Below are 22,676 nucleotides of genomic sequence, written 5' to 3'. Positions count from 1 at the left end.
CTGCTTTTTTCCACTAATTTTGCTTTTTTCATCATATCGAAATTCTTCAATGAAATCTATGAAAAATAATTCTGCCTAAAATAAAAATCTGTGCGATTAAAAGCAAGAATGTTTTTTAGAAAAAAGTCTGGATTTAAACATCGAAAAATAATTTTAAAAAATCAAAGAACCATTTGTCTCTAAATGTTAATGAAAGTTTACATAATATTTTTAAACGAGTTTTAACGTGCTTGAAAATTGTTTAAATAAAACTGTATTCAGTTGATTGCACCAATATTTTCAAATAAATTTGAAAGTCTATCGTTAAAAAATTGCTTACATGCTTATTTTAAAGACGACTTACTCTTTGAATTACAGTCCAATATCGATTATACGAAGCTTCCATTATCCGAAGTTTCGATTTTCTGAAGGTTTTTGTGAGGCTTCCGATAATCAAACAATGAACAAAACAAAAATACAAAAAAATACTTTGAAAAGTACGGTATTTTGTAAAAGTTTAAGTATTTAATATTTAAAAAATATTATTTAGAGAAAAACAATGAAAATTTTTACGTTAATTGATACTAAAATAGCTAATAAAGGTAAAGTTTTAGATAATTTTCTCAATTTTAACGCAATTGTGTTAGTTCATCAGTTTCTGATGAATATTCATCAGTTTCACATTTTTCACATTTTTTAGGTAATATTACTCAGAAAAGAGTTAATATTCAACATACCAAATTTTCAACATTCCAAAATTCAACTTTTTTTTGCTGTGTACGAGTTTAAGGCTTTACAACTGAATGCTAACAACCTCCTTAAAACCTTTGTTAAAACCTAGTTAGGAGTTAGGGAAAAATGAAATTTCATACGTCTCCATGCGTCTTATGACAAACAGATTTTATTCTGGCAAAAAATAAGTCTTCGTCTTGGTTGTTGATTGCGATGATGATATGATAGATATTGGAGGTAATTAAAATAATTTCAAAGCTCGCAATTGGTGGCTCAAATTCAAAGCCAAAAAAACCAACTCGATTCATCAAAATATTTCTTCTGCAATCATATTTTTTAATGAAATTTTTTTTAAATCGCATTTTTTCGCATGAAAATGTTTAAATTAATTTTGAACCATGGCTATGCTAACCATGTGAGGAATTCATCATAATTGTAAGTTTTCATCAAATTTTAATCAAATTTATGCTTTTTCAATTTTTTCCTCCCAAGATGGCGGTCAATCATGTTCAATCAGACCATATTTAAGCATTGCTATTTGGCTACGTAAAATGCTTATGGTTTTAAGTGAGCTTCCTGCATGCCTAAACAAAAAAAAATTATTCCCCGTCCGACGGAAGGCGTGGTTAGACAAATCTCGTCTCGAAAAATGCCACCGGGACCGTCTGGGATCGAACCCAAGTCGACTGGGTGCGAGGCAACCACGCTTACCCCTACACTACGGTCCCGGACTAAGTCCCGGATTAGCTACAACACTCTTGGTTTTAAATAAGCATGCGATAAAACCTCTTGCTTATTGGTTGCCGTGAATTCCCAAATAAAACTATTAAGCAATCAAGATGCTACCATAAAACCTCAATAAAACTTTTCAAAATGTTCAAAAAATCAAACCATCCACATTAACGACCCCCGGGTCTTTTGTGGTCTCTATTGCAAGTTTCTGCTCGAACCTAGGAGTCCGAAGGCTTGAATGGGGAGAGCACCCAAACCTCTTTTACTCCAAGGAACCTTCCAACCCAGTGTTTGAACTGACGACCTTTGGATTGCGAGTCCAACCGCCGCCAGCGATTCCACCGGAGTAGGCTTGGTTTGGTGTGTTGTTTGTACTTACGGCATGGAGACGACTCCTACACCTGGAATGACTTAACGGCCTAACAACCAAGGCCGGGACCGACATTTTACTTCCTCATCCGATGGAAGGTTGCAGCAGATGGGAATCGAACCCAGAATCATCCGCTTACAAAGCGGACAGCGTAACCATTCGGCCACGCACTGCCACAAAATGTTACTTGGGTCATATTTTGCAATTTGTCACAAATACTAGTAAAATACAGTTTTTTTAATCGTCGCTTGTGTGCTATTTTGTGGCACGTCTACTGTGAAAAGATAGGACGTGTTTTTAAACAACATTGGATCTTCCAATGACGGAAGCTAAAATTTTCTCAATTATCGTACATTCTAAAAATATTGTACATTCTAAAATAAAATCAAAAAGTACGATATTTTGTGAAAGTTTAAGGGATTACAGGGATTACATGTAGAAACTTCTTCGAAACCCGAGTTGAATTACGGGTGCTACGAAATCTCGGGATTTGATATACCAAACTGGTTGAAATTTGTGATAAATACATTCAATGCATTTACCGTGTGCATGACGATGCCCAATTTCGATTTTTATCTATAAATATTTGTTTTTATATTACGCAACCGAATGTTTTCAAATTTATTTAGTTAATAGCTGGAAATGTATATTTCAATTTACTTCTAGTTTAAGCGTGTGCTCATACCAACCCTTGATATTTTTGTCAATTTACGATGTTATACTTAGAATTCTAGTTATTTCGTGTCGTTTGATATGTTTAAAAATACTTAAAAACCTGTATTTTTATTTTTTGAAAACATGTGCTTTTGAAATTATCACATAATTTTAAGATGTTACATTAACACCTAAACTCCCAAGCTCGAAAAAGGAGGAATTTGTATGGAATTTCCCCCTTTTTCTCGAGCTTGGGAGTTTATGTGTTAAATGAGTTATCGCCAGTTATCGCCGGTAAATCATCGCCTTAAAATTATCGTATCGAATTTCAGAAGTAATGCTCTGAAAATTTAGGGTTTTTAAAGGCCCTAGAAACATATCAAACACAATACCACCCTTTCATAAAACCTCTAAAAATGAACTTTAAGTCCTAAGTATGAAAAAATTTGTACAGTTTGCTCCATGTTGTCCTTGTTGTTGTCCCTATTGTTCTAAGTTGCTATGGGACGCGGGTTTACAACTACAACTTTATTCAACTATGTAGTATAAATTTATTTCAGCATGAATTGGAATGGAAATGTAAAAAAAAAGATATTATGTAATCAATGGTGATAATTCTTAATTGATTTAAAATTATTAAAAATCAAATGAATGATACAGAGAGACAAATTAACAATCTAAAGCTATCAGTCTTGCACTACTTATCTCAACGTGAAATTTCGTGTCAGTCTTCCTACCATAACTATGGGACCTCCCACAGCAAAATCTTCTGTCACTGTTTCGAACTAATTGTAACTAAGATTTCTCTTGATCCCAGTTCATGTTCATGCAACCACAAAGTCAGTTGATTGTAGTGCCAGAGTCGTGATCGCTCAGGGGCAAACTCGAGCAAATCCCGGAAATGCAGCACAACATCTGCCATCTGGAGAGAGACACAGAGAAGGTTGACGTTGCATACATCTAGGCGCACCAGATGGTGATGAATGGCGCGGGAGGAACCCTCTGACAGATGTCAGTGCGAGCGCTCTCGAAACTGACAGGTTGCGATATGCACACACGCACACACACATTTCTGCTCACGCCGTTAGTTAGTAAGTTGTTCATGTTTTTTTTTTATGAATACCAAAAAGTTGCTCTCGAGACCTCTCGAGAGACCTGGAAGAGACGACAACGGGACCCCCGTATTTTGCCTGGAGGGTCTCTTCATGCATTACATATTGCTCTTTTTCTATTCATATGCCACCGTGAAATAACGCTGTGTGACTTTGTGTGCCATATTGGAAGCTGGAATTTTTACGCGAACGCAATTCGCTCATCTGTGAAGATATATTGTCAACCATTATTCATCTCAGCCCAGCCCAGCCCTACCACCCGGAGGCTGACAAATCATCACAATTGTGACAGCTCCTCCCCTCTCGGAATGACGACCTGACAACCGCGTTTTAGTTCACGGCCGGGTGGAGTTTAGTTGCAGTGAAAGGCATTTTTTCTGTTTTCAGATGGGCAAAAATTGATCATTTGAGAAAAATGTGTCAAAAAATGCTCAACAAAATTTAGTCAGAATCCTAAGAAACCATCAATTAACCAAGGAAACACTATTTTTGAAATTTCAGATACTACCCTTTCCCCATGTAAATATTTGTTAATACAAAAAATCTTTCGTTGACCAAAGAAGGCATTTTGCATAATTGATTTTAGCATTACAAGTCTCCAAACAAATTTCGCAGCTGTTCGTAAAAAAATGGTATGTAAATTTTTTAAAATCGATATCTTGGGAAGATAATTATAACAGTCGAGGGAAAAATAGCCACTCAAAAACCTACTATTTTTGCAATTAACTGTTTTACAGAAAATGAAATTCTCAATCTAATTTTTAAATGAATTGATGTGAATTGGCAACTTTTGAGCCTTATGAAGCATTAACGGAATCTTTTCTAAACACCTAATTTTAATCTTGAATTTTTGGTAGAATAGCCATTTTTAAAGCCATTTCAATTTTATTTCTTTATTACATTTTTATAGATAGTCATAAAATGTTCCGCAACTTTCATTTAATTCCTAATATTTAGGATAACAGAAAATAATAATTACGAAAATATTTTTTTTTGCAATTCCGTCGTGAAACTATTTACTTTTCCTGTCATTCTTGAACGACGAAATGGCCTACTTTTCTAATCTAATCTAATCTAACCTTATCGCAGCCAGTCTTTCGAGGGCATCCTGGAGAATGCCTTAGGTTGATTGACGCATAGCATCTTCTTGTCATTATCAACGTTTGCAGTGCGCCATTGCATTAGAATGCATTGAAACATCACAAACGTCAAAGCGGCCAGGCCAACTGCGTAAAGTTAACCGCAAAGATGATTCATTAAAATGTATTGCGTTTGAGCACGAATGTTCAAGCAACAAAACATTTAATGAATCTACAGGGGAGGAAGGAACGTGGGGATCCCCCGCTCACATTCCTGGTTATTAAAGCAATGAATCGTTGGGAGCACCACGCTAAGAAGTTTTGGTGCCCCGGGACCCTCGAGGATGGGACACTGTATTTCCACAGGTGAGCAGTTCTCTACGGAATCGGTCTTTTTTCTTTAATTTTAATTTTTGTATTTTTTAATCCGGCTGAAACTTTTTTGGTGCCTTCGGTATGCCCAAAGAAGCCATTTTGCATCATTAGTTTGTCCATATAATTTTCCATACAAATTTGGCAGCTGTTCATACAAATATGATATGTGAAAATTCAAAAATCTGTATCTTTTGAAGGAATTTATTGATCGAGTTCGGCATGTCTTCGGCAAAGTTGTAAGTATGGATATGGACTACACTGAAAAAAAATGCTACACGGTTAAAAAAATTTTTGGTGATTTTTTATTTAACTTTTTGTCACTAAAACTCGATTTGCAAAAAAACACTATTTTTAATTTTTTTTTATTTTTTGATATGTTTAGTGGACATAAAATGCCAACTTTTCAGAAATTTCCAGAATGGGCAAAACATCTTTGACCGAGTTATGATTTTTTGAATCAATACTGATTTTTTCAAAAAATGGAAATTTTGGTCGCAAAAATTTTTCAACTTCATTTTTCGATGTAAAATCGAATTTGCAATCAAAAAGTACTTAAGTGAATTTTTGATAAAGTGCACCGTTTTCAAGTTATAGCCATTTTAAGGTAACTTTTTTGAAAATAGTCGCAGTTTTTCATTTTTTATAATTAGTGCCCATGTTTGCCCACCTTTGAAAAAAATATTTTTGAAAAGCTGAGAAAATTCTCTATATTTTGCTTTATTGAACTTTGTTGATGCGACCCATAGTTGCTGAGATATTGCTATGCAAAGGCTAAAAAACAGGAAAATTTATGTTTTCTAAGTCTCACCCAAACAACCCAACATTTTCTAATGTCGATATCTCAGCAACTATAGGTCCGATTTACAATGTTAAAACATAAAACATTCGTGAAAATGGGCGTAATATTGAATGTTTGGCCCGTTTAAAAAGTTAGTCTTGATTTTAAATTTTTGAAAATATTTTTTTCGAAAAGATTGGAAAATTTCACGAATGTTTCATGTTTTAACATTGTAAATCGGACCTATAGTTGCTGAGATATCGACATTAGAAAATGTTGGGTTGTTTGGGTGAGACTTAGAAAACATCAGTTTTCCTGTTTTTTAGCCTTTACATAGCAATATCTCAGCAACTATGGGTCGCATCAACAAAGTTCAATAAAGCAAAATATAGAGAATTTTCTCAGCTTTTCAAAAATATTTTTTTCAAAGGTGGGCAAACATGGGCACTAATTTAAAAAAATGAAAAACTGCGACTATTTTCAAAAAAGTTACCTAAAAATGGCTATAACTTGAAAACGGTGCTCTTTATCAAAAAATCACTAAAGTACTTTTTGATTGCAAATTCGATTTTACATCGAAAAATGAAGTTGAAAAATGTTTGCGACCGATATTTCGATTTTTTGAAAAAATCAGTATTGATTCAAAAAATCATAACTCGGTCAAAGATTTTTTGCCCATTCTGGAAATTTCTGAAAAGTTGGCATTTTATGTCCTCTAAAACATATCAAAAAATAAAAAAATTAAAAATAGTGTTTTTTTGCAAATCAAGTTTTAGTAACAAAAAGTTAAATAAAAAATCACCAAAATTTTTTTACCGTGTATCATTTTTTTTCAGTGTAGTCCATATCCATACCTACAACTTTGTTAAAGACACCAACTCGATCAAAAAAATCCTTCAAAAGATACAGATTTTTGAATTTTCACATATCATTTTTGTATTGACAGCTGCCAAATTTGTATGGAAAATTATATGGACAAACTAATGATGCAAAATGGCTTCTTTGGGCATACCGAAGGCACCAAAATAGTTTCAGCCGGATTAAAAAATACAAAAAAAAATCGAATGACCGAAAACTCAGAGAATTGCTCAGGTGCCCTGGCCCTTTTTGCCGTGGTTATAGCGCCACAACTCGCTCCGACGAAATGGCCTACTTTTCTGTACCAAAAATAACAGAATCGAATAGCAACACATTTCAAAATAAATGCTGAAAAGTTCTACTTTTCAGCACTCAAATGGGTGCTGAAAAGTTGAACTTTTCAGCACTTGTTTCGAAAAGTAAACCTTTTCAACATTTTTTTGATTTAAACGATTTATTGACAAAATACATGAAAATTTGACATAAAATTTCACTCAGTGTGTGTTTTTTGGAATTGCAAAAAATGTTGTATGAAACTCGTTGCAAAACTTGATTTTTTCAGCACTCTTCGTATTTATCCAACTCGGTGAACCTCGTTTGATAAATGTACGACTCGTGCTGAAAAAATCCTCGTTTTGCAACTTGTTGCATAAACTACTATTTTATTCTTTTTCAACTGACTTCTTTGTAATCTTTGTAAAATTTAAAAATACATGTCATCATCTAAGCTGAAATCTTTGAAATTTAGTTTTTTATTAAGATTATCACTAACCTTTCATTTAATTATCACCACTTATTTTGAACGAGTTATCAAATTTTTACGTGATTTTATATATTTCTGCTTAAGTATGATGAAACAATTTTTGAATTAGATCATTAATCTTAAATTTTAAATTTTCGTTCCAGCCTTGTCTCATTTGTATGAATTTTGCATTTCAAAAATTGAGGCACATAAAAATAAAATGCAATAAAATTGCAAAATTTTTAGCAACCAAAAACTCTTTCAAACTGATTCAAATATGCTTTGTCAATGTTTAACAGAACTGTAAAGTTTACATTTTGGGTGTTTCATTATTTAAGAACACTGTTGGTCCGACCCCTCTTAGATTTGCGTGAAACTTAGTTTTAAAAGGTAATTTTGGTCCCTGATCACGAATCCAAGGGACCATCCATAAACCATATGGACACATTTTTTTTTTTGGAAATCTTAAACCCCCCTCCCTTAGTGGACCATTGTCCATACATAAAAAAATCTTGTTGTATGGAGCGTGAAAAAATGCTCACCCCTTCACACTCCCTCCCTAGAGCGTTCATGTGGTTTATGGATGGCCCCCAAGGTCCATTTTTTTAATATTGTGTTGCAGGGGTTTTGTTTGCCTGCCTCACCTTACTGAGGAAAGGCTAAAAAATCACTCGAAAAATGAACTTCTAAATTGGACCTCGTAGACCCACCTTCACGTATACATATCGACTCGGAATCATGGTATTAAAAAGACCTTTCCAATGAGCCCAAAACATTGAAGATCTGACAACCCTATCAAAAGTTATTAGCACCTAAGCGTTATTTGTACACTTTTTGGAGGCCGGATTCCAGATATTGTGATAGAAATAATGTCTGAATCTTCCATGCGAACTATCGTTGCATAGGTTTTTTATCAGACCTTGTCAATGCGCCAGAAATCGCTATCGAAAGAAATGAGTAATAAAGTTGATTTGTTAAACATGTTATGGGGGAATGTTGCTATTTTTACTGAATGTATTGACTTTATGAATGTGAGGAAGGCACCAACCACCTAAAGATGGATTAAGTAACGTTTTTCTGTTTAGAACAACATTTTTCATATAAAAAATCGTGTTTTTTGAACTCTGCAGGGTTATTTTCAAGAGTGCAACCATGTTCTACAAAGTTCTAGAGCAGACAATTACCAAAAAAAATAAACATAAGGGGTTTGCTTGTAACCATCACGAGTTATCGTACGAAATTTTAAAATGTTTTTTTAAGGAAAAAAAATGTTTTTTTTTTTAAGGAAAAAAAAACAGAGGTAAAGGTAAGTGTGCTAATCGAATAATAGCATCATTGGTGCGGTGGAAGTGGGGACGCGAAGTCGTGATTATTCAGGTTAATTTTTCTGGTGTGCTTATGTGTCGCTGTTCGTATGGGGTTAGTGCATAATTTGTAAAGGGAGCGCGTGGCCGTAAAAATATTCGGAGTGAAAAGTGATTTTTTTTGTGTGCCTTTTGTCGTGAATTGTGTGTGTTTCTTGCTAGTAATAATAATATCAGTCCTTCCTTTATCATCGTTGATCGGAGGGCACGCCGCCGGTTGAGTTTGTCGTATTAATTGTGTTCCAAAGTAACTGGGTGTCAGTCGATTGCGGGCGGTGAGGCCACGCGCTTGCCTTACTGAATTATTTTTGTCTTTTTCGTCGAGTAATTGGTGTTTTTTTGTGCTTTTGTAAACTTAATTAATTGTTTTGTGATTTTCAAAGCCCTTCCTATATCATCGTTGATCGGAAGGCACGGCGTCGGGTGGATTGTGCTTAAATTTTTCGAATAAGGTTTATTTTTTTTGCTGTGAAAGCCATTTCTATATAATGATTGAAAGACGCACTGACAATTTGGATAGTCGAGTTAATAGTGGAGCGAAATAACTGTGTGTGAGTGATTTTGTGTGTTAACCAGAAAGACCTTCCCATAGCATCGTTGCTCGGAAGGCTCGCCGACGGGTCTGTTATGAAAGTCCTCCCCATAGCGTCGTAGCTCGGGAGGCATCGAAAAGCCAATACCTTATCCTACTAACCCAAAAAAATTAATCACGTGATGCTTGAAGGAGATGCTGTGGATTCAACGGTCTCAAGCGGTATCAACAAGTATATAGCAAAAAACTATGTGCTTGATGAGTCTGCAACTTCAACTATCGGACTAACATTCCTCCCTTTCGTTGAACTGCAGGCTTCTTGGGAGGGCGCCGGTATTGACTAATAAAGTAGGGATCTTCAGAGGTTAAACAGTGAACGAATGGTTGGCTCCCACTGATCATTTTTGATTCATTGTTTAACTTCAGCTGATCTGTCAATAACGGAGTAGCAGCTCATTGGCAGTCAACCATGCTCATCCCAAGTAACCACAAGCATTTAATCAAAACTCTATATTCACTCTTAATAAACATTCTCAATGCTATGACACTTTAAATAGACTTTCCAAATGTTTTGAAACATTTGTAGCTTGAAACATTATTACCTACTGTATAATGACATATAGAACAGCCAATTAAAGTTTCAAAGCATTTAGCACAATAATGTTTTGAAGCATTAATGGAAGCTTTATATATCACTGTAAAGTAAGCCATTAATGTTACATCACACTTTGACATTTCTTAAATGTTTCAAAACACTAACTCAACTCTAGTGAGGGCAATAAAAGTTTGGCAGTATTTCGTGGTATTTTTTTATGTTTATGGTTGGAAAAATCGATCCGCGTCTATAAAAAAGGTGAGTTTATTACATTAAATTTAACTAGGTTTTGTTAAAAATTATTCTTATTTCTAGCTACGATGGCAAAAACAAAATCCGGAAAGGAGGAGGTCCAGGTTTTAATGTGTGCTCGAACCGTAGGTCCGCGAGGGCGAGCCACTTCGTTGGCCGCTCAGGGCGTCGCTGAAAAGTCGCTCAGAATCACCACGGCGGGCACACCGGCGGAAGCTGCATGCCATCGGCGGAAACCGCCCAAGACCCCAGGACCGTGCCTAGTCGGCACTCTGAGCCCTGGCCGCATCGAAGACGTGATGCCGATCCCGTCCGATTTGCCTCGCCGAAGGGAAGTCGCCGCGAGAGAGAGTGCTGACATTTTTGTGGTGGCTTTTTTGTGGCGCTGTGCATGTTTCCTTTTACAAACTCAGGAAATGTAATTGATGAGGAAAAAAGGATGAAAAAAGTAAAAATACAAGTGCGTTATATCGTGATTAACCTTTGTAGCTAAGTGAAGAATAAATGCTCCTATTTAACCTGCCAGGTGTTTTTATTTTCCCTGAGTAAAATAAAGTTGTTCTGACTGACTGTAATGAAAAACATCAACTGTTCACACATATTTCAGAACGGTCGAGACGGTTGGCGCAGCGCATCAAGGAGAAACATCTCATAAAAATTCAATTCAACACGTCTTTTAAAATCTCCAATCTAGAGGAACTCAACAAAAAATCACAAATAAGCTTTCATAAACATAATCTCAGCGTGAAAAGCACTCTCCCCAGAAAGAGAGAGCTGCGCAAAGCTTTTTGAATGTTTCTATTTTTAATACTGTCGGTAAAGCAGTATTTTGACATTTTACCACGGTATAACTTTATATCAACTCTACCCGTCGCCACTCAATTTTACCTCTATGCGTATAAAGTGAATATAAAGTTTTGAGACTCTATTGGAATACTTTATATGTTGATATAGAGGGGACTTAAAGCTACCTTATACAGTCCCGCGGTTACTTGGGCATGCTCATGCTCATGCTCAAAACAGAGGTAAAGGTAAGCTTTATTGCAGATTCGAAGAGAACATTAAATTTCCCTTTATATGTCATGTCTTAATTTTTGCAGCAGTCAAGTTACAAAACATGGTGGAGGTTTTAAAAATATGTTTGTATTTTTTCGATGAAAAATACGTTTTTTTCGGAATTCAGAGTAAGTCATTAAATCACGCGCCCAATTTTACATAAAAGTTCCCTTGACTCCAAATTTCAACCGTCACGAGATATAAAAAACGGAACTTCAATTCGTGTTCCAGGACCAAAATTATCCCTAACGAAAATGTTTCATGGCTAATTAATGAAAAATATTAAATATTGGATATTGAGCTCACATTTTATGGCAAAGTTATTCTGAATCGATGTATTTTACTTAAATTAAAAACTGGCGAAAACTTTATCTAAAAAAGGAAATAGCAACTTTCAACAAAGAGCAAATTTATTATTTTTCAAATTGATACTAGACCTCTGGATAGAGAAAAATGAGAAAGAAAGCCTAGCTTTTAAGAAATTTTCTTTCTATCAATTACGACTTTACTAGTTATAGTATTATTCATTGTTTAAACCAACAAACAATCAGTTTATCAAAACGTAGATCATTTCTCATTTCGTATAAGGATTTCTCATTTTGTATAAGAGTAACATGTTAAATTTTGAACATTTTTTTCAAATAATTTTATTAACACATAAATTACATAAATACAATGCAATGCTTTTGATTCCTCCCTCTGTGAGATGTCTGTTGATGTTGATTTTTTATTCAATAAAGCAGTCTTGTCTCAGCATCAAAGAAGTGCGTATGCACTTTCTAAAAAGCTCCTTGAAGTATTAACTTATCGTCCCGAATTTAGAAGGAAAGTCGATCATAAATTGATCAATGTAATGCTGTTCAAGAGTAATTCGAGGAAGATTGTGAAAAAAGTTTGTGAGACAAAAAGGATCATATTGAACACAATTTCAGCTTCTTAGATTCGGAAAATGATATGATTAATTTAAGAAATGGGTTGACTTGCACGAGTTATCACCGCAGCTAGGAAACATATGCATATGACCAGCACGAGAGGTAACCGAAGGACGACGGTAAACAGAGGTAAAGGTAAGCTTTAGCCGTAGATTAGTTTTATTTCTTATGTAGAATTCCTCAATAAGGAATTCTGTTTCCGAACGTGGTAAGAGAAAGTCTTCTAGTTTATTTCCCATAAAAAAATCCTAGTATGCTTAACTGGCGCCCGAATAGGAACCTTTTTTCTTTGGGAAGCGTATAAATTGTTTAAATTCAAAAATCCTCAACTTTTTCTTCACAATTGGTTCAAGGAGCCAAAACAAAAAAATCCTTAAAGTGAAAGTGGAAGCTGGTACCAAGAAAACGGACAAGTGTGTCTCGGGACATCGAGCGGAGCTCAATCGGAACTAAACTGCTTAGTAGCGACCTCCATCGAGAAGCGGTCAACGCCATGGTCGGCAGCAGAATCACTCTGTTGGCGCCCATTGCTACAACGCATGGGTTACTTAACATACAAAACTTGAAAGATAACCCTCTCGCTATAATTCCAATCGGAGAAGCCAGAATAAAGATTGGTTACAACAGGTTTATATACCCAGTAAACCTAGAAGAGGTAGGAACCCTCATAGACGAGGCAATTTATATGGATAGCAACAACCACATGCAGAACACTATACAAATGATAAAACTAAAATTAAATAATACACACAAAAAACTCATTATAATGCAAAAAGATCTATTGAAGCATTTCAGAAGTACAAATCAGAAGGTTGAAATTCAAACGAAGACATATCCATATATCCTACAAGTTTATCAGATCCTAGAATCAGAAACATGAAAAGACGCACAGAGCTTGAGAACAAGCATCCGAAGCATGTGGGTGCACCTGAATACCAAGTAGCACGTATAGAGCAAACGGATTGATCGATCAAAGCAGAGAGAAAGTAGAAATTGAGCGAACGACGCCACTAGAATAGAGAGGACAAAGCATATAACGAACTGTGATCGTCGCGAAAGCGAGATAGACAAGCTATGCGTATATGAAAGAAAAGGACAGAAGTCCAGGAGAGAAGATTAGAACAAGAGAGAAATCTCTTGATCGAGAGAATTAAAAAATTGTACTAAATTTAAGGAACTATATAATGTAACCGAAATTGTTTAATATACAGTCACTTTTTAATCACCAAACTATACCCTCGAACTCATGCCGGGTTAATTTACAAATAATCCGAAAATCATGTTATCGAAGTAATGCTTTGCGCATTACAGTAAGAGAATGTCTTCTAGTTTATTTTCAATAAAGAAATCATAGTGACTTAACTCACGTACATGAAATGTTTGGATGCAGAAGACGGATATCCACCAGAATTCATTTTAAGGATTATAGATTCCGGTAACTTATAATACTAAAAAACAATGTTCATTACACCGGTTACAAGAAATCTTCAAAATCGTTGAAATCAAATTGATTGTACACCAATACTACCAACAAAATTTTGCATTGGAGGCAAACGGTACACAGAAGATAATAAATTCAGAGAATCGTCAAAGACATACTTTATTCAACATTTCTCGGTTATAAATCAAACTAAACAAACCAAGGTTGGTGTTCAATGCAGCACCAAAGACAAGAGAAGAATCGTTAAATTAAAACCTATTGTCTGGACCTGAGGCAAATGTGAATTTACATGGAGTCTTAATTAGACTCAGGGAAGGCCGTTTCGCCATCTCTGGGGACGTTCCACCAAGTTAAAATGAATAAAGGGGATCAGGATGCTCAGAGATTCTTATTCAGAGAGTCTGATCATTTAGAAATTAATACATATGTCATGCAAGTAATGACATTTCGAGCGACTTGCTCACCAGCATGCGCCCAATACGTTAAAAATCAAAATGCATTGAAATTCGAGGACAAATATCCTAAAGATAGCTTTAGTTCATTGAATAAAGCGAAAGAAGTAGTTAATAATGTGATTAATATTCACGACAATGCTTATTATAACATAAGGAATTTTGTTTCCAGTTCAAAGACATTGCTCAAAAGAATTCCAGAATCAAAAAGAATGGAAATGAGCGCTATAAAACTCGGTAACGGAGAGTATCTTTGCGAAAAGGTTCATATTTGCTTATGACTAATGACAATAAGACTGTTTCACATAGGAAGTAGAAAGTAACAGATAAATTTGCCTGACCACAGGTGGCTACCAAAACTCTGCCCAGTATTGAAACAAATGTCCTTCAATTTTGGGAACCAGCAGCCGCGTTTTTACATGGTGGCTCTGCAGTGAGGACTAGGAGAAGTGCTTGTCGGAATCAAGCACTGAGGACTCCGAGCTTCCGATCAGTCGAAATCTGATCGTGATTACATTTTTTAAAATAAAAGAAATTACAACGTTGTATCAAGACGTACACGTCTACGTGTGAGCTGTCCATTGTTAAATTAACAGATAGCTAAATAGTTAGAGCTATTAAAAAAGACACAAAGAATCAAAAGGATCCAAGAAAAGTAAACGTGGTACCACAAGGACTGGCTACACTAGTCAATAAGGTGTAGAGCTGTAGCACAAAATTTTAAAGTCAACGAAACCTTGGCAATACCAAGAAAGGCTAGTTTCTGATAAACAGTAAGTTTTTGTGTTAAAAACAAAATTAAAAATTTTTATCGAGAAAACTCTTAGACTAACTCCTTCCAATAAAAGGCGGGTATTGCTTACTTGATTCTCATGATTGAAAGAGAGGGTTTGTTCTGAAAATGTAAATAAATGTATTAAAATAACAAAACAAGTTAGATTACTACGTTGCTGCTAATACTTACTTGTGAAACCTTGTTGCCGGACTGTCTTACTCAGTACAGTTACCCCGCTTAAATACTCGAATAGGTACCTGATGAGCCACAATAGGTACACCAAAAGCTTCAAACACCCCACGTAAACAAATTTTTACCCCTTACCTATGCTACCGACGAAAACAACAGAACGACAGTTACTGGGAGTTGTTCAACTAATTTCTCCGAAAAACCATGCCCCACAACCACGAAAATGCTTTTAAACTTGACACTGTGAACAATTTGATTGAATGTTATTGACACATCTAGGTTAGATGAAAATTATTAATTACAAATGAATTGAAAAAAAAATGAAGAAATCATTATTTTACTAGTTTTTCATAACAACTTGCTTTTCAAGATCAAATCTAACTTGTTTCAGCGCTTGAACAAAATGGTTTAGCATTGAATTCGCTTTTAAAAATCTAACTTTGACTTTTTTTTGTAACACCTTTTTTATGGAATAACAACCCAATGTTTCCAGATATTTTTAGCTAGTTTTTGAAATATTTAAACACCTTTAATACTGTCAGTGGGGGTGACTACACCTCGATACACCTCTCGTAATTTCTTAATAAATAATAAATAACAAAATATGATGGATTTTGAAGAACACTGCCTTAAATGCCAATAGTTTAAAAATTGACCCAATCTCACCCCTTAGAGGGGGTGAAATTGGGTCAAATGATAATAAAATCATGCTCAAATACTACTTAATGGTAAAAACAAGTCATCCAACAGTGTTTCTTGTTCGAGGGAATCGTATTGACACGCTACAATGTTTGAAGTAGATATTTTCAAACATTTGGGTTCTTTTCAAGCAATTCCAACAAAAATATTAGAAAAATGATTTTTCGAGAGGTCTCTTTTGGCCGAAAACGTACTTTAAATTTAGACAGCTGCCAAAATAACAGGATTTGTTTTTGGAACGAGATTTTTTCAGCAAAGTCAGCTTAAGATGTCCCCTACACAACCCTTTTAAAAGAATTCAGCTCATTGAGAAGAACCTGAGAAATGATAAAATCCGTAAAAAATCATTCACCCCCCCAGACCCAATGTCACCCCATTGACGGTATATTAGAGAGCATGTTTTGACTCATTTTGGTGTATAATTGTAACCATTCACTTCGATTGAAAGTGTATTTCAAAAAGCCATTCCACATTTTCGGAGCACTTTTGTGATAAGTTGTCAGTAGGATGCAAAAGGCCACGTTTCTTTCAATTCTGCTGTTTTGAAGACCTTGTTTAGAGCATTATCTTGGGTTTTGTCTAGTAAAAGTTGTTTTTTCTATCGAAACACTGTAGAAGTGCTGTTTTATCAAGATCAGCAAAACACTGTCGCAAAATTGTGTGATTTGTTAATTTAAATAATAATTTGACAAAAAAATCATGATACAATTAACCCTCAAATGCCTAAATGTTATTGCATAAAACATACAGCCAAAGTAGACTCCAGAAAAAATGCATTTTTTAAAAACATTGGCAAAGTCAAATAAAACAAGTCACACTTCCAAACATAAAATTTCCATAAATTTTAAGAGTTGTTCTTTTCAATGCATTTTAAAGATCAAAAATTGGTAGAAAAAAATATTTTTGCCGAATTTCTAAATCAAGTCCCGGCTAGAGGCGGGTAGAGGGTCAATAAAAGCATAACAAAGCTTTGAGTTTCCTTGGTTTAAGTTACATATCCAAGACAACAAAATTCCCAATTTGTGTTTTTCTTCAAAACTTTGATGAACTATGATTTTATGAACACTATGGGTTACCAGGTCAAAATTTGAAAAATCTGACAAAAAATTGGCAGGCAAAATCTAAAACATCTTAATGGTGAAGAGGTTTGTGGCTAGTAGTTGAAGGAATTGCCTAAAATTTCACCCAAAATTCAGAATCGAGATAATCGTTCCCTCAAAATTTATTGAGGGCTCAGTGCCAAAATCGATAGAATAATAGTACCAACTCACACCATCATAACAAATGAGTGCATTCGTTAGTTGAATCAATAAATCTCCAACAAGTGTCATACATCGACTTCTGACTTCTCCATGATCACTAAGCTGTGGTGGCCGAGGCAGCTAAGTCATTGGATTGGTTTGTCAAAGGTCTCTGGTTCGATTCCCGGTGTCGACACTTTTGGTTTTTGTTTGACGGATGAACTTTTTTTGCAAATGAACCTCGAGAGAATAGTTCTATTGCCCATTTCGAGCTGTGTTCTCTGCGTCCGTGAATGGTACCACTATTCTCTCGACTCGAGACCATCATTCTCTCGGACTAGCGCTGCCAGTTTTGGGTGTTGAAAAACTGCGGTACAGTAGCAGATTTTGAATGTAAAGTTAGGGAGAACCGACGGAACAACAAGAAATTTGACGAAAGAGTTTTTGGAACATGGTTTTTTTATATTTGAAGATTACCTATAAATAAGGCTACCGACTGTACGGATTTTTTTCCTTACCATACGGATTTTCGAACCTCTTTGCGGATTTTTAACAGGCCGGAATTTTTGTAGGGAATTTTATGCATAATACGGATTTGTACGGAATTTTAACAACTTTTTAATCATTGAATTGCTTTTTGATTTGGTCGAAGCTTTTGTTGACTGTATTTTTTTTTATTTTTCTGTGAGTTTGATTAAAAAAGGGAGAGTTTTCCGGAGTTTCCTCAATTCAAACTTGATTATCAATAATTCTAGAGCTTTTGAACTTTTGTCTTTAATATAATGATAGAAGCTTTTCAAAAAACTCTAGAATTGTTCTTTTAGAAATTCCTTACTAAATATATTTATCCATTACCAAAGGCATTCTGAAACTTGTGAAAACATTTGAACATTTGAATTAACAAATCTAGAGTTTTTTAAAGGTCTTATAAACTGTTGTGTTTCACATGTTATAGGACCTTTTCAGTAAAAAAAAACTCTGGAAGAGTGTTCTTAAAAACACTTAGAACGATATTATTCGTAAAAGCAAACTTGACATTTCGTAAAGCTTATTAAAAAAAATGATGAACATAATGATTTGATTCAAATCACGGTTTATTTTATGAATACTTTTAAACGTGCAAGTCATAAGCACTCTGATAGCGTTTTGTGAAATTTGTTAGCTGTAAAAACGACACAGTTTTATATTTTTAATTCTAAAATTTATTAAATTTAATTTATCTAAATAATTCATTGACCGTTTTTGTTACACCATGGTGTCATATCGGCAAAGTGTACGGTTTTTTTCTCAGCAAGAGTTGGTAGCCATACCTATAAATAAACCGGAAAAAGGGGAAGGAAGATATAAATTAATTCAAAAGTTTGTACAGTTTAACTAGGGCGTCCAAATTTCTCGGTTTTCGAATATCGCAGGAAACTGGAAAAATACTTTTTTTAATCTGATTAATCTGAGTTTTTTTAAATGGTCATTACATCTATTTTTTTTATTATATTTGTTTTGTTTTGAAGCTTAAAATCTTAGAATTAGCTTAATACGGTTAAGTAGTGGTAATCTACACTTCAATCTAAGCAATTTAGATAGTTTAAAAAATATTAAAAAAGATTTGTATCTTCTTTGTTGTGCTTTGAATTTTAAATAAGCCACCATTTTTAATTCAATGTGATTCAAAATAAATAGGTTTCTTATAAGTTTATTTCTTTGATTTATTTCTTTATTTGAGATGACTACAAAAGCTTTGAAACTGTTAAAATAAACAAAAAAAATGATACTAACCAATGTTAAATTATAGTTTAATGTTTCATATTTTAAAAATTATCTTTAAATCAGTACCCCCAACTGGGGAAAATCAGGACTGCAAACTGAATAGGTGCAGGAGATTTGAGAGCTATAAATTTGGAAATCGGTGTACTAACTGTTCTGTTCTGTTCCTGTTCCAACTAAAATCAATCCAAAAAAAATAGAACTTTATCCAAAACATTTTTCCTCAAAAACTGTCTGAATTCGTTACAATTGTTCTGATTTTCTTCAGATGCCTGTGTTTGATGAAAATTTGTTAAATACGATATTTGTTGTTCAAGTTTAAAATCATGAATATACGTAAATATAATACCAAGCATTTTTTATTAAATTAAATTAATTAAAATAAATAGAACATTTTTAATGCACTAGACATTTAACTTTTTTTAACCTAAAACTTTAACAATCTTCCATAAAAAGCCAAATAAATGCTGATATATGACCAATACAAATTTCAATGCATAAAGTTTTTATCGATTACTAAGTATTCAACTGTTTATCTATTTCCTCAACCAAATCTGAATTTTCAGCCCAAAAATTGATATATTTTTTAATTTCGAGAACAAATAAAACATCCCGGGATTCGGGAATTCCCGGTTTTGGAAAAAAAATCCGGGAATTTTGTCTCGGAAATTCCCGGGATGGATGCACTAGGTTTAACTGTTTTCATGGCCTAAAAAGGATTATTTACACATTCTTCAAGACAAACAGATTCTGTTATTTTAGATTTTTAACTAAATTCGTTCATTTTAATCAAAAAGTTATTCAGCCAGGACCGTGGTGTAGGGGTAAGCGTGGTTGTTGGCCCTAGAGGTTAGGTCGTTAGCTTAGCCCAGGTGTATGAGTCGTCTCTCTGGGTCCTACCTCGGTGGAGTCGCTGGTAGCCAGTTGGCTTCTCAATCCAAAGGTCGTCAGTTTGAATCCCGGGTAGGATGGAAGCTTAGGTGTGAAAAGAGGTTTGCATTTGCCTCAACAATCAAGCCTTCGGACACCTAGTTACGTGTAGGAATCTCGGAATCGAGAACGCCAAGGCAATGGTGTAGAGCGATTTTTTTTTTGAGATTTTACCCACTGTTCAGGTCGATAATCTTTGAAGATAATTTTTCGACCTACATGGAGCACATGAAAGAGACAAAAAATCAAAAGAACGATCATGCGTCACCGAAAATTTACGACCCATGAAACCGTTAAAAATCAACTAATCAGCCGCTAATCCCTCTGATTATCCGAAATTTGTGTCTTTCCCACGGCAGTTCTTTCGCTCTTCTTTTTTTTCATCTTGATCATCATCACCCATGTTGCACCCCGCAAAGCAACCTTCTTCCCACCGATGAGCCAATGATTAAGGCAAAAGTGCATCAACGCGCGTTGAAGACGACGACGTACGACAAGCCATTTATTACCGCAGAGCAGCCACATTAGGACGTCATAATTTATTCCCATTTCATTTCGCCTTGTGCCCTTTCGAATTATCACCACCTAATTTTTGGTTCTTCCTCCCGTTGAAAGGTTTATCACAGGGGTGCTCAAAGTTTTTGAAAGCCGGGCCAAATTTGAAGCTTAAATGAGCTTGCGGGCCAAATTTACAAAAATGGTTGTTAAAAAAAATTTGAAAAATTAAATTAAGTTATTTTAATGAAAAAGATAACATTTCTGTTATTTAAAAAAATGTCTTTTTGAAATAAAAGAAACCACAAAATATCGGGATTCTATCGGTATTGACGATTTTGTTGTTTCTGGTATTTGAAAAAAAAAGTTTTTAGCTGAATGTACTAGTGTTTTCAAACAAAAATTAAAGTTTTGTTTTTATATTTCGAAAATGGTGGTGACATTACATGTTGAACAATTCATTCAGTGTGGGTTATGAAAAATCGTTGAGAGCCAGAATTTCAACATTTCAATGAAAAAAAAAAACTTTTAATAGTAGTTTATGCAACAAGTTGCAAAAAGAGGATTTTTTCAGCACGAGTCGTACATTTATCGAACGAGGTTCACCGAGTTGGATAAATACGACGAGTGCTGAAAAAATCAAGTTTTGCAACGAGTTCCATACAACATTTTTTGCAATTTCAAAAAACACCCATTAAGTGAAATTTTAAGTCGAAATCTCATGTATTTTGTCAATAAATCGTTTAAATCAATTTTTTTTTGAAAAGTGTTACTTTTCGAAACAAGTGCTGAAAAGTTCAACTTTTCAGCCCTCATTTCAGTGCTGAAAAGTAGAACTTTTCAGCATTTATTTTGAAAAGTGTTGCTATTCGATTCTGTCATTTTTGGTACAGAAAAGTAGGCTATTTCGTCGTTCAAGAATGACAGGAAAAGTAAGTAGTTTCACGACGGAATTGCAAAAAAAATGTTTTAAGCTTCTGTTAGGGTGTCCAATTTTCCCGGGTTTTGAATTTCCCGGGAAACGGGAAAAATATTTTTCAAATCCCGGGAATTCCCGGGATCCCGGGAAATTTTTGAAACATTCATAAAATTTATGATTTCATTATATTTTTTTTGTTTTCAAGCTTAAAATCATGGAAAAAGCTAAATAATACTAATAAGTGATAATCTACACTTCAATCTATACAAGGACGACAGTTTTCTAAAAGCTTAAAAGTAATGAAAAATGTTTGTTTTTTGTTAATGCTTGTTTTATCCAATGTGATTGAAATTAAATAAGTCTTCCATGAATTTATTTCTATTATAAATATTTTTTATAACATTACTAGAAAAGCTATTTTTTTTGAAAAAAGACTAATAAAGAATAAATAAAACTAATAAATAAAATTAATAAAATGATACCAGTCAATGAAAAATTGTAAAAAAAATACAATTGAAATTGGGACGACAGGACGAATTTTCAAATCCAAGATGGCGACCAAAATGGCAACGATAAAATATTTAAAAAATGCATTTGGTATCCTTTAAGGCAGGTCTGCCCAACGTCCGGCCCGCGGGCCGGATCCGGCCCTTGAAGCCCGCGAAGGCTTTTCAAAATAGTTCTATGACCGGCCTTTCATAAAATATTCAATAAATAAATTGAATGCCTAAATAAAAAAAATGTATACACTTTTTTTTAAAATTTCATGTCTTTAAAAAAAATTGAAATGTTTTGTAAAATATTTGAATATAGGTGCACAACAACGCAAAAAAAAATTTTCCTAGAGAAGATTTGAATCCAAATTTCGTTTTAATAAATTTTATCTTGTCTCGTTGATTTTTCAAACTTAAAAAAAACTTGCAACGACGAAATTTTGATATTTTTTTTTTAAGTTGATGATGTCAGGGAATTCAATTTCAATCGACAAAAACAATACAATACACTTTTTTCCAAAACAAAATAAAAGTAAATCAAATAAACACATCTTTGAAAGTAATCATTATATTTCTTTCTTCAAAACAAATTATTTGAATCTTATTTGCAACACTTGTTTTTGTATTTGTTTACTTGAATTAAACTATTTAAATAAATTTAATGAAAAAAAATGTTTACTGTTTTTTACTTTCACCAACATTAATTCCGGCCCACCTCTGCTTTAGAAAAATCAGATCTGGCCCGCAGGGCCAAAAGGTTGGGCACCCCTGCTTTAAGGCAATCAATCATTCAAATTTTACTAAAATTGGGTTGCAGAATCCTAGTTTCATATTGTTTAAGGTAGAAAATATAAGGAAACATTTTTTTCGTGACTCGATTATCTGAAGTCCTATACAAACATTCAAATTATCGAACTTTGAATATTTGAAACTTCTGATAATCGAGTTTTGTTTCTGTTCCAACGAATCGAAGCCATTTAAAACATTTTGAAAAATAATTGACTTAAATAGCTGTGATAATTCGTTACATTTGTCGTGATTTGCCCCAGTTTCTGGTGTTTGATGAAAAATAATGTATTTTTTTTCAAATTTAAAATCATGAATTTACTTTAAAATATTACCCTGTCTTTCAAAAATA

Source organism: Culex quinquefasciatus, chromosome 2 (genome assembly GCF_015732765.1).
Source record: "Culex quinquefasciatus strain JHB chromosome 2, VPISU_Cqui_1.0_pri_paternal, whole genome shotgun sequence".
NCBI classification, from domain to species: Eukaryota; Metazoa; Arthropoda; class Insecta; order Diptera; family Culicidae; genus Culex; species Culex quinquefasciatus.
Note: the sequence above shows the minus strand (reverse complement) of the source record.